Raw genomic sequence first — 12618 nt, forward strand, 5'->3', positions numbered from 1 at the left:
ACTGGCCTTGTAAACCAGGGGTTGCTGGGGCCTCATTTCTATGAGGGCGCTGGACAAAGTGGTGACTTTGTCTTCCTTATGACAAAGTTAAAGAATCTCATGTATGTTACATTCTAAATGTAGTATTATTGTGACAATAATGGAACCTTTCTTTTACCTTTAAAAAGAAGCTTGTTTTCACTCCAAGAGGAACACTGATTTCTCTTGGGGTGAAAACAATCTTCTTTCTAATACCCTCTAAACTTCCTACACTTTACTTTAAGACTGTGTCCTCTGTTTGTCATATGCTTATGCTGTTTCCTTGACGAATGGTGTGATTCAATGGAAGGATTCACAGCCTGATTGACAATTCAAAAAGGATGATGAGTGATCCATATCCACCCAGAATTTAGATAAAGTTTTGCTCTTCATTCTCGTTGGAGTTCTGAGTCCCAGATCTTCTGATTCTAGATTTGGAATACTGATACATTTTGAACTGAACAACAGCAATTTGGCATCACAGCCCTCCTCAAAATGGTCACTCCAAGACCACTGCTCCAACTCTGCCGGGTTCTCTTTCTCTTGCCATCCATCTCACATGTACAGCCAGTCTGGCCCCATCAATAGATTTACCTCATTTACTCAGCAAAGCTGCCAATTTGTAAACAAAAGAAATCCATTTCATCTTGTCCCCACACCACTCAAATTCTACATCACGTTCTATCTGACTTTTCCTCTCAGTAGTTTTGCCATAAATTAGCTCAGTTGAGTGATTAGAAGCTGGTGTATTTCAAAAAAATCACAACAGCAGAGGTGGTGAGGCTTAGGAAGTGGATTTCAGATCTCAGGGCTGAGTGGCTGAAGATGGCAACAAAGTGAAGGTATGGAGATGCTCCCATCAACAGAATGCAAAAGTGCATTCTTCCTTGAATGTTTATATAATTAGAAATTACAGCCTAGGGACTCTAAGTAGGTATGATGGGAAGGAAGAGCATTTTAACATTGAGCAATTGGTGGAGCACAAAGATGAAGGACTAGAGAAATAGAGGGAAGTTTGAAATGGAGTAATTATTCTAAGTTCAATCTGTTTCCAAATTTCTTCACTGAAATATTTCAACGCCAGACAACAAAATCACCCAGAGCTCCTTCAAAACATCTTTTATTTGGTTAATATTATGTTTAAAGATGAATGACACATTTCCACATTCAGATAAACAGTTAATAGTGCATAGAAAACATCCCATTAAATTGAAGTAACAAGGATAAGGTGTGAACTCCATTGATAAGTTTTCATTGAATTAATTGGTGTAAGGGACAGATCAACAACCATGGGAAATATATCTCAGGTAAAATTAAGGATGGCTGGTCAGTAATCAGAACCTGCCATGTGGTTAGGCCAGGAGGATTGGGCACTCCCACTTCTATTGGCCAAACCAAAAAAAACTTAATGTGATGTAGGCCATAATATGAGCAGATCCACCTTGTGAGTTGGCAGTTCATACTGTGCCCAATGCAAAATCACAGGCCATGTGGGGTGTACATTATAGTGTACTTTGCAAAAGCCTCAACTGAAACTGAACCCTAACCAAGCTGGCCACACGGAAAGGGCAGAGCAAACAGAGTGGGGAAGGGACTAGGTTATGTGTCAATGTCCATGGGCTGGACCCACCCTACTCATATTGACCATAATAATTTCAAACTCCTGGAGTTTATATTTTACAATAATTAACAATATCCGAAGATAAGGTGAGAGCAGATGTTATGGCATTAATTGAATTGTATCTAGTGGAAGCCACAATGCCAATCCAAGTCAGTAATTGCATCTACTGGACAGTTTGCCATCTGAGTCAGTGAATCCATTAGACTCAACCTGTCCTTGTTAATCCATGACTCACTGCCACATGACCATCCTGATTCAGAGAATAGATTATCATTTCTGGGTTGGGTTCATCACTCACCATCTGGTTCTAAAGCTGAACACAATCTGCTGCAGGAACTCACCGGGTCAAGCAGCAACAGTAGGAGAAGAAGATTGGTCAACGTTTAACAAAAACATAGTCCGACAAAAGTCACATAAGGAGATAGAAAGATTAATGAACAAGAACTCATTCACCACACCACTGGTGGTCCGCCTACAGGTTTTGACAAGGTGTAATGTGACTGATTGCACTCAGAGACACGTGAGGAGTATGAACACACTTTTAATAGCTTACAATCCATGGCCGGTAGGCACAATAGTCCTCAGGTGAATCTGAGGTAAGGCAGGAAAACCAGAGTTTATGTTGGGATAGGTGAGGGTGGAGCCAGGGGAGGACCCAGTCATCAGAACAATACATAGACAGTGAATTCCAGTTCACAGCATTCACCCCTTCCTTCAGAATAGATCCTGTGGGTGAAAAACAGAGACTATTCATTAAACAAAACACTTTACAAGTATTTACAAGTTAAGTCTGTCAAGGGTGTGGTAATTCTGGTCGAGCACCGCAGTACTGGAGGACTTCCTGAATTTCCTGGACCACCTGTGGTACAGGGTCAGTGGGTCTCAAGGGCTCTGGCTCAGGTCATAGGGAGGATTGGACCACTTCCCGAGCAGTGTCTTCCGGGACCCTGAGTAGGGTACTCAGTACTTCCTGGCACACTTCAGGCATCGGACCCTCATTTCCAGTGGGTGCCAGGTCTCTGATTGAGATGTTGTCCTCTCTGCTGTCAGGGTATGCCATGTAGGCATATGTTGGGTTGGTGTGCTGCAGATGCATCCTCTCAATCAGGGGGTCTATCTTGCTCCTCCTCATGCCAAGCCAGGAGAGTAGTCCCACATGTGGATTTCCTCTGGAACGTAAACATAAACTTATGAGGAGTTGCCTTTGGACCAGAAATCCAATTTCACAGTCTTCCATACAGTCATGTTCTCTTTTACAACTTGTCTGTTCCCCCGGGGATTGTAGCTAGTCGTCCTGCTTGAGGCAATGCCCTTTGCAAGCAGATACTGGCGTAGCTCTTCGGTCGTAAATGATGAGCCCCAGTTGCTATGGATATAGCTGGGATACCCGAACAGAGCGAAAATAGAGAGCAAGGCCCTGATGACTATGGTGTTGGTCATGTCGTGGCAGGGGATAGTGAACGGAAAATGTGAATACTCATCAATGATGTCGAGAAAGTACACGCTTCCCTTGGTGGAAGAGAGGGGACCCTTGAAATCAACACTGAGTCGATCGAAGGGGTGGGATGTCTTTAACAGGTATGCTTTGTCGGGGTGGTAGAAGTGTGGCTTGCACTTCATGCAGACCTAGCAGGACTCGATCATTTCCCTGATGGCCTCAATGGAGTAGGGCAGGTTGCGTGCCTTGACAAAATGAGCCATGCGTGCGATGCCTGGGTGACAAAACTCATCGTGCAGTGACCGCAACTGGCTGATGTACAGACACACAGCTTCATCTTGACAGGGCATCTGGAGGTTCATTGAGAGTACCTGGCCTGTATACTATGTTGTAATTATAGTTGGAGAGTTCGATCCTCCACCTAACGATCTTATCATTCTTTATTTTGCCCCGTTTTGCATTATTAAACATGAATACCACCGATTACTGGTCAGTGAGCAGTGTAAATTTTCTGCCGGCCAGGTAATGCCTCCAGTGCCTGATGGTCTCTACAATGGCTTGAGCCTCTTTCTCCACAGATGGGTTCCGAAGCTTGTGGCATTGTTGGGTGTGGGAGTAAAAGGCAAATAGCCTGCCCACTTGGTTAAGGGAAGCAGCCAGAGCTGTGTCAGAGGCATCGCTTTCTATCTGGAAGGGTGCGTTCTCATTCATCGGATGCATGGTGGCCTTTGCGATGTAGCTCCAAATGTAGTCAAAAGGTTCCTGAGCTTCAGCCGATAATGGGAGAAAGAGGTGGACTTTAAGAGGGGGGCAGGCCTTATCCACATAGTGAAGGACGCACTGGGCATAGTAGGAGAAGAAGCCCAGGCACCTCCTTAAGGCTTTCATGGTCCTCAGGATCAGGAGGTCTAAAGGGGGATGCATTTGATCGGGGTCAGGACTAATGACACCATTCTCCATCACATAGTCCAGGAACACCAGACCTTCCATCCGGAACACACTCTTACTGGAGTTGTACATGAATTTCAGGTCCTTGGCCAATGTGGAGGAACCTCTGGAGGTTGGCGTCATGGTCTTCCAGAGAGTGTCCACAAATGGTGACATTGTCAAGATAAGGGAAGGTAGCCTTCAACCCATACTTGTTGACCATTTTGTCTATCTGTCTCTGGAAGACCGAGACCCCATTAGTAATGCCGAAAGGGACCCTCCAGAACTAATAGAGCCGACCATCTGCCTCAAATGCTGTGTAGGGGTGGTCCTCAGAATGGATCGGTAACTGATGGTATGCAGTTTCAGGTCGATGGTTGAATAGAACCAGTACTGCGGAATTTTGTTTACCGAGTCTGAAATTCGAGGGAGGAGGTACATGTCCAGGAGTGTAAAATGATTAATTGTTTGGCTGTAGTCAATCACTAGCCTGGACTTTTCTTCCCCTTTCACAACTACCATGTGGGCTCTCCATGTTCTGTTGCTAGATTTAATGATGTTTTCTTTGAGCTGCTGCTGTGTCTCGACTTTAATAAATTCCTAATCCCCCGCACTGTACCGCCTGTTCTTTGTAGCTATTGGTTTGCAATCGGGAGTCAGGTTTGGAAACAGTGGGGGGAATCAATATTTAGGGTGGAGAGACCGCATGTTGTGTCCAGCTTTTGGGACCCTCCATTCCGCACCATGATTGGAGGAAGTGGGCCAGAGTTCTCCATGGTCATGCTTTTAAGGTGACACAGGAGCACACAAATCCTTCAATACATACAATTGGAACTTACAAAATTCCCCCCTTTTACAGTTAGATATACTATACATTACCCCTGGATCATTGCAGAGTGCAAGTGTGAAGCTAGGTAAATGCGATAGTCCATTAGGTACACTCTTAAATTATATCACCAAGCCATTGCAGAGTTTATAAAGCTCTCCGTGGAGCCAGTGTCTATTAAGCAATCAGTCAAATATCTGTTTACACTTCTATCATCAAGTTATTTAATTGGTGAGGTATTTCCAGATCCAGGACGACCGATGCTAGTGCTCCGGAAACCACATTGCAATCCATGTTGATGTTGACTCTTCCCCTCTTGGCCCTCGGGCAGACAAGGTGGCATTGACCACGAGGCATGGCAAGATGGCTGCCCTCCATCTTGATCCAATGATGGTCTAGATGGTGCCAACCTCGAGACACGGCAAGATGGCCACCGTGGATTCCTGTGATGCTTCACTTCCGGTGGCAGGCCCTGCCACGAAGCACAGCAAGATGCTGGCGGTGAACAGCATGGAGAGATGGAGATCAGTCTTTTGGGACTCTGGCACGGGTTGAGTGATGATTCTGGGGTTGCACATGCAGTGGCCTCCTTTGGGTTCCCTTTAGCCCAGCAGACCTTCACCCAGTGCCCTCCTTCACTGCATTCTGCACACAGCGAGTCCTTCATGGGGCATCCGGTGCGGGGAAACTGTACCTGTCCACAGAAGTAGCATCGCCGGTTGCGCATGTGGCCGCAGTAGTCAGCACTGGGGCTGCGGGGATCACCGCCATCCCAATGACCTGGTCCTCTGAAAAGGTGCCGCTTTCACCTGTGAGGTCGTCAGCTCCTAGTTGGGCCTGTTCGAGAGCTTTAGCAAACTCTAGGGTGCTGGCCAAGTCTTTCTTCCCCAACTCCAGCAGTTGCTGCCTCACGTACCTTGACCTCACTCCTGCCACGAGGGTGTCCCGGATTTGTTCCTCCTCTCCAACCTGGGCTGGTGGTCGCTTCGTAGTGGCATTTTCTAGTCAGTCCCACAGTTCAAGAATATAGTCGTCCAGCGACTCACCCGGGCGTTGCTGACGTTGAGAGAGTTAGTGTCTCGCCAGCACATCATTTTGGGGTCTTATGTATTGGGCCTTCAAGCCTTTTAAGGGTGACTCATAGGTAGCACAGTCTTTGATGGCAGCGTACCCGTTAGGCTAACTCAAAATAAAGTGCCGATCTCCGGAGACCATCCAAGTTGAAGACGTCTTGTGTGGCCGACAGATAGGACTGGAAGCACTTCAGCCAGTAGGCAAATTCCTCCAGGGCCTCAGGGGACAGGAGGGTCAACCTGGAGCATGCCTGGCTTCAACAGGGCTTCCATCCCATTTCAAAGTTAAGCTATTAAAATTGTAACACAACTGAATGCACTGAGAGATAAGTGAGGAGTACAAACAGACTTTTGATAGCTTTCAATCCATGGCCGGTAGATACTATGGTCCTCAGGTGAAATCTGAAGTAAGGTGGCAAAACCAGGGTTTAATATTGGGGTAGGTGAGGATGGAGGCAGGGGAGGAACCAGCCATCAGAACAATACATAGACAATGAATTCCAGTTCACTGCACAAGATTCATCACACTGTTACTTCCCCAACAACAGCTGGCTCAGTAGCCGCTTTCAGATGCCTCCTCTGCCTTCAGGGTGGCTTCAGGAGCAGATCCCAACCTGAAGACTCACCTTTCAGGTGGCAGCCCTAAAAGGCTGCTACAGCCCATTTGAAAGGGCCTTGTGGCGCCTCCACATCTGAAGGAGGCGGGATGACTGGTGCCACCCATCATAAATATGCAGCATAGCAATGGCCGTCTTCCACACCCATAATCCCCCATGCAGGTGGAACTGCTCTGTGTTTCTCACACAGTTCCACCTGTATGAGGGTTTATGGGTTGGGAAGACCGCCATTACTATGCCGCATTTTGAGCAGCAGCGTGCAGCCCCGGTGCAGGAGCGGCCAGCCGGACTGTGACAGCCTGCACTGGCCGCCCCCCAATGTCCACAACTGGCCGCCCCCGCCTTGCTGCCCGACAGACCCTGCCTTACTAGGGAGGGGAGGTTAGTGGTACATCGGGGCAGGGGCGGCCGGTGGGGGACATTGTAACAGGGGCAGCGGGGAGGAGGGCGGTCGGGCAGTGGGGAGGGGGGCTGACAGGCAGCAGGGAGTTGGGTCGCCGGCTGATAGTGTCATCGGCCCGCCCCTTAGTAGCCGCTTTCAGGCGGCTGCATTTAGGTGCGTCGGGGGACTTTGCCAATCCACAGATTATCCCTCCCTCCCGGAGGAGGGTTGGTGTGTGCGCCTTGGAGTCGTGTCAGGCTCTTTCAGGCGGGGACCACGACAGCCGCATAGCGGTAGAATATGCAGCTTTACATCGGGGTATTCTGGCCACCAGTGTGATCACCAGGATGGATTTCTGTGCATTCAGCCTTAGCCAGCGAATCAACAGCAATGGCTTCTCTTCCTGTAAGCACAGCGACCGCCATGCATTTCTCCCTGAACCCTCCTGTCCCTCAGGTGTGTTGCACTTGCAAGTAGGTAGAGCAGGGAGTTGGATCTGATAAAGCCTGTTGATAAATATTATCGCTTAAAGTAAAACCTGCCACTATTTGCTTTGAATGCACTTCTTAACATAAAGAGACATAATTACTGGGATCACCTGGTGAAGATGATAAACTGCAGGCCGGACTAATTTTACATGTCAATTTTTAAAATCATAGTATGTCTAATGTCAATCCCAGAAGTTCCAGATGACACAGACTCCATTAATAGATTCAGAAGTAGTTTTAATCCTCAGGATGCAAACAGGATACCAGATGTTCCAACAAAGGTGCACTAACTCCAGCCAACCTAAGCAATCAATATAATGAGACAGCATCAAATGCAATTAGTCCCACTTATGCATTATTTATGTCACAGCCTCTGTTGAAACCCTTTGCCAATGGAGATTTTATGCAAATACAAAATAAATGCCAGCCATGAACAAACAGTATCTTGATATTTCTAACCAGGAATCAGTCTTAAGTAGATGAGGCACATCATTTTGCCAGTGAAAACATTAGTCATAAGACTATACAGCATGGCTTTACTCATCCATGATAATCAAGGTATTTATTCGAGTTAGTCCCACTTTCCTGTGCTTGGCCCTTATCCCTCGAAACCTTACATTTCTATCTACCTGGTCAAATGCCTTCCACTTGTTCTGGCAGTTTGATCTGTACCTACCCATCCTCTGTCTGAAAAGGTGCCCTGTTGGGTTCCTTTTAAATCTTCTCCTCTCAACTTAAACATATGCTCTCTAATCTTAGACTCTCACCCCTTCAAAGATAACTGTGGTTACTTACCTTATCTAACCCTCAGAATTTTATACACCCTCATAAAATTATCGCTCAGCCTCCTACTCTTCAGAAAAATGTTCCAACCTATCCAAACTCTCCTTCTAAACTGAAGCCTTCCTGTCAATAATTATATTGTAGAGAACCTTTTTGATGCTTCAGTATTCATTCATTGCTTGAGATTAATCACTAGCCTCAGACCACAGAGGAGCTGAGCTTTCTCACTTCCAGGGCAGCACCACCAGCACTGGATATTTACAACCTAAAGATCAAGATAAGGGATTGAGAGTATGTATGAGACTAAGATAAAACACTGCAAAAAAAAAAGTCATATATGAGACAATATTATTTATTTATAATGCACATTGAAACTAATACTTAAGAATTAATATTCAATGCTAATTGTATCTGGGGGGAAACTGGTGATCTTTGACTGAAGTGGGAATACTGTAAATCAGGTCACCAGCCTTTCTCTTCTGCAAGGTCAATCTGAATGGATAGCCTGACTGATAGGGAGCCAATAAAGTGCTGAAGGGCACTGGGTAATTCCATTATCACAACTTTCAAGAGCTTCCTGTTTACCAGAAGTGGAAAGCAAATAAAGAAAGTCAAGCCTAGAGCTAAAGGGTGTCCTAGTTTAGGATGAATGGAATGAACAAACCAGAGCAGGCAGTTTAAATGTCCAGGACATAGACTGATGAAATCCCATTGCTCCATTAGTCAACAGTGGAAAATAATCAAGCTGCATAAAGGGGTGCTTTTATTAGAGCTCACCTATGAAGCCGTGCCTAAGGTATGTAGATTGGAGGTGTAAATATTTTCACATTTATCACTTCCACTGCAACTTGCCAATGTGTACAGGCCTTGCCAGTTCAGATACCTGTTCTCATGCCTCTTGTTCAGCTCAGAAAAAGAGATTACAACTTCATTTGTTATTTCAAGTAACAAATGAGAGGAAGGTTTCAACAAGAACAAAGGTCAGGATATTCTCTCAGAGTCCAGATAGATTGTGCCAGTTTCATGCTGGGTCAAGATTTCAGCTTCGCACATTTTTGTGTATGTTAAGTCTTGGTTCCTGATCATTTGTCCTTTTTTATTATTACAAACAGTATTTTAAAATTAAAGGGCTTTGAGAGGCTTGCATTGTTTAACAGCTTTTATAGTCTTGGGAATATTCAAAGTACTTTGAAGTCATTGTATGTAATAAAGGAAACATGCAGCTAATTAACACACAGCAAGTCCCTTCAAGCAGCAACATGATAAAGTCTGGATGATCCGCAATAGAATCTAGGAAATTTCACCTGCTCTTCTTTAAACAGTGCGGTGACATTTTCCACACGACTGGAGTGACATTGGGGCCTCAGGTTAATGCCTCATCCAAAGATAGCAGTTTGGAGAGTGAAGTACTCCCTTGGTACTTAACTAGAGTCAACTGAGATTTTGTAAGTCTCTATCCAGATATTATCACAGATCATATCAAATTTGAGGATTTTTGAGGGTGAATTAGCACCTTATTTATTTTATCAGTCTGAAGTATTATTTCACAATTAGAATTCAGCCTTCATTCAATATTAGACCTTGTACTGCTGTGAAGTCCTTGGAGAAAGTTGTCTCCTCTGCTCTGCTGCATTGCCATTTTGTGATTTACTGGCTTATTTATCCCCCACATTTTTCCTCTCAATTTGCCTAATCTATAGCTGTACTTCTAAAGGCTGATTTTGCTCCTTACCCTGACTCCTGCTTCTTAATCAATGGAAGGCATGCTGGATTTGCAGGGGGAATAGAGTGCCAAACAAGTACTGTGACTTAAATAAAACCAGCCTCCTGTCTCCCTTGTGGATGTAACTTCCAGCAGTGTTTGTACTGTGGTCAACCTCCCTAAAATTATTTGGATAAGTTTCTTCATTACAATAACTATACTTGAAACATTCCTGGCTATCAAGCATTGCAAGCCATCCCCTCTTTCTTTCTGTGCCACCCTCTCCAAGGAACAATGAATGGTACTGCAGCAAATATGGAAAACAATAGAGGCAGAGATGTTGAAGGTATCTCCTACCTTGCATCAGACAGGGCACGACTTCCTGACAGATCAAGCCAGGGTGGTCTTTGTAAATGTAGGGTGCTATCAAGGGGGTACAGCCAGTTTTTTGTGCAGATCTCTCCAGGATCCCTGTGCTGCATCTCTACAGCTTACTTCAGTTTTCAAGAGTCTGCCAGAGATGCTCTGTAAACCAAGGAACCATCTGTCCTCTGAGATGTATATCACACTGCTTCAAAAGAGAATATTCATCTCCAACTAAAAGATTTCCTAGAATTTATCCCATTGTCCATCATGGAGCTTCCTGTACACCAACAGGTTGCCTGCCTCCCAACAACATCTACAGACCAAGGTCAGTGAGGCCTTTCAGCCCATCACATCTGCACTGACCATCAACTAATCATTTAAAATTAATCTCACTTTTTATTCTCTCCACATTTCCATCAACTTCCCCCCAGATTCTACCACTGACAGTACTTATACACGGGCTAACTGCAGTTACCCACTAATTTGCACATCTTTGGGATACATAAGAAATCTAGAGCACCTGGAGGAAACCAGTCACACACAGAACCTGTAAACTGTGCACAGACAGCATTCAAGCTCAAGGCTGAGCTTGACTCTTTAAGGATGTGAGACAGTGGTACTATTTGCTGCCCTACTGTGCTACCCCTAAGAAAGGTAGTATGGAAAAACTAGTTCTACACTTTACTTCAGCATCAATATTTTTCATATTTCCTTACAACATAGAAAGGCATTCAAACCTGTGTCAGCACTTAGAGCAATCCCATTCCCCAGATTTTCTCCCTGTAAACTCATCCTTTACGTAGGGTTATTAGAGTCATAGGGATTTGGTGCACAGAAACAAGCCTTTCAACCCAACTTGCCCATGCCACACAAGTTACCTGAGCTCATCTGTTTGCTTGCATTTGGGCCACATCTCTCTAAATCTTTTCTGTTCACGTACCTGTCCAAATATCTTTTATTGTCCCTTTTATTCTATCACTTCCTTTGGTACCTTGTTCCTTATATCCACCATCCTCTGTATGAAAATGTTGCCCCTTGGGTCCCTTTTAAATCTATACTCCTAGTTTTAAACTCCTCTACCCTGGGAAAAATACTGTAACTATTTTCCTTTTCTGTGTCCCGCTTGACGTTATAAAAACGTTAGTTGTCACTCAATCTTCTACAGAGGAAAAACAGTCCCAGCCTAACCAGCCTCTCCTTATATAACTCAAACCCTCCAGTCCCAATAACGTTCTCATGATTCTTTTTTACAGCCTTTCCAGTTTAATGATATATCTCCTCTAGCTGGGTGACCAGAATTGTACACAATACTCTAAGTGTGCTCTCACCATTGTCTTGTCAAGTTCAATCATGTCATCCAGCTCCTGTAATCAATGCCCTGACAGATGAAGGCAAGTGTGTCAAATGACCTCTTCACCATTGTTTTAACCTGCGCTATTACTTTCATGAAACTATTTATCTGTACCCATAACCATATAACCATATAACCACTTACAGCACAGAACAGGCCAGTTCGGCCCTACTAGTCCATGCTGTAGCAAATCTCCACCCTCCTAGTCCCACTGACCAGCACCCGGTCCATACCCCTCAAGTCCCCTCCTATCCATGTAACGATCCAGTCTTTCCTTAAATGTAACCAATGATCCCGCCTCGACCACGTCTGCCGGAAGCTCATTACACATCCCCACCACCCTCTGCGTAAAGAAATTTCCCCTCATGTTCCCCTTATAATTTTCCCCCTTCAATCTTAAACCATGTCCTCTAGTTTGAATCTCCCCCTTTCTTATTTGAAAAAGCCTATCCACATTTACTCTGTCTGTCCCTTTTAAAATCTTAAACACCTCTATCAAGTCCCCTCTCAATCTTCTACGCTCCAGAGAAAAAAGCCCCAGTCTGCACAACCTTTCCCTGTAACTCAGACCCTGAAATCCTGTCAGCATTCTCGTGAACCTTCTCTGCACTCTCTCTATTTTGTTTATATCTTTCCTATAATTTGGTGACCTAAACTGTACACAGTACCCCAAATTTGGCCTCACCAATGCCTTGTACAATTTCATCATAACCTCCCTACTCTTGAATTCAATACTCCGATTTATGAAGGCCAACATTCCAAATGCCTTCTTCACCACACCATCTAGCTGAGTATCAGCCTTGAGGGTACTATTTACCATAACTCCTAAATCCCTTTGTTGCTCTGCACTCCTCAATTGTCTACCATTCAATGTATATGACCTATTTAAATTTGCCTTTCCAAAATGTAGCACCTCACATTTATCTGTATTAAATTCCATCAGCCATTTCTCAGCCCACACCTCCAGCCTTCCTAAATCACCTTTTAATCTATGGTAATCTACCTCACTGTCCACAACACCACCAA

Source organism: Narcine bancroftii, chromosome 1 (assembly GCF_036971445.1).
Source record: "Narcine bancroftii isolate sNarBan1 chromosome 1, sNarBan1.hap1, whole genome shotgun sequence".
Classification (NCBI taxonomy): domain Eukaryota; kingdom Metazoa; phylum Chordata; class Chondrichthyes; order Torpediniformes; family Narcinidae; genus Narcine; species Narcine bancroftii.